This window comes from Podarcis vaucheri (assembly GCF_965113315.1).
Source record: "Podarcis vaucheri genome assembly, chromosome: 2".
Taxonomy (NCBI): domain Eukaryota; kingdom Metazoa; phylum Chordata; class Lepidosauria; order Squamata; family Lacertidae; genus Podarcis; species Podarcis vaucheri.
The window spans coordinates 51854157-51855142 of record NC_138760.1 but is presented as its reverse complement, the minus strand read 5'-3'; the positions used below and the strand labels follow the sequence as shown (position 1 = coordinate 51855142).

The 986-nt window shown below is 39.1% G+C and overlaps 1 long non-coding RNA gene across 3 annotated transcripts in view; it reads left to right on the top strand.

Annotated features, from left to right (window-relative positions):
• Window positions 1-651, top strand: part of LOC309527814 — a 3863-nt gene extending 3212 nt beyond the window's left edge. For all 3 annotated transcript variants that reach the window (XR_014217369.1, XR_014217370.1, XR_014217371.1), the window contains one exon: window positions 319-651. This is a non-coding gene — a long non-coding RNA (uncharacterized lncRNA). The remainder of the gene's footprint in view (window positions 1-318) is intronic.
• The last annotated feature ends 335 nt before the right edge of the window (window positions 652-986 follow it).

Sequence of the window (986 nt, the reverse complement as noted above, 5' to 3'; positions counted from 1 at the left end):
TGAGGCCTCCCGCCGCCGGTGCCCCTTCCACCGCTCGGCTTCCGTTCATAGACTGAGGTAAAGTTCGCAAACCAGAACACTACTTCTGGTTTTGCGGAGTTTGTAAACCAAATAGTTTGTAAACAGGACTGTTCGTAAACTGAGGTACTACTGTACTTTATAACAATTTTGCTAGTATATACTATCTGCTATCTGCCCACTCGCTATATGAAAATTCACGTATCCATATGTAAAGAATCATGCCCAAATTACACTCCACAGATTCATATATCTGAACAAGCGTACTTCCTCGCTTGTTTGTGCTTTGCTGATTGGCAGCAGCCATTTTTGGGCAGAAACGAAGCAAGGAAGGAGAGAGCAAGATCAGACAATTCAGGGAACAGGAGAGAATGGACAGATCAGCTTTTCCTTTGACTCTCTTTCGTTGGCTGACTGCAGCCATTTCAGGAAGAAATTATTGAAAAGGAGGAGAAAGAGCTTGGGTAAATCCCAACCTTACATGAAGACTGGATGCCTTACATGATATCCAGGAGGACACCATGGTGAAAGGCACTGAAAGATCAAGCAACAATATGCACATGTATTTTAGATGAGCCACCTATGAATCAGTTAAAAGGAAAGTGATTAATAAAATAAAACTTGTTAATTCCATTGATAGACCGTATTTTTCATTTTCTTAATTCAAATATTTATTACAGCCAACCAATCATTAAAGAAATTACAAAATATATAACATACAGAACAACGGTGGTAAATTAGAAGCTAACATTCATAACAGATCTAAGAGATATTACGACATTCAGATATATGACCACCTGTTCCATAATGGAGTTATTAGATCCTCAAGGAGGATACTCAAAAGGGTCTCTAAGGATCAAATGGGAAACTGCCTCATAGGGCCACAGAATCTGCAGTAGAAGAAACACATGATAGACTAAGCTCTAAATGATTGTCAGGAGAAGCATAGAATATCCTCTTCACAAAAT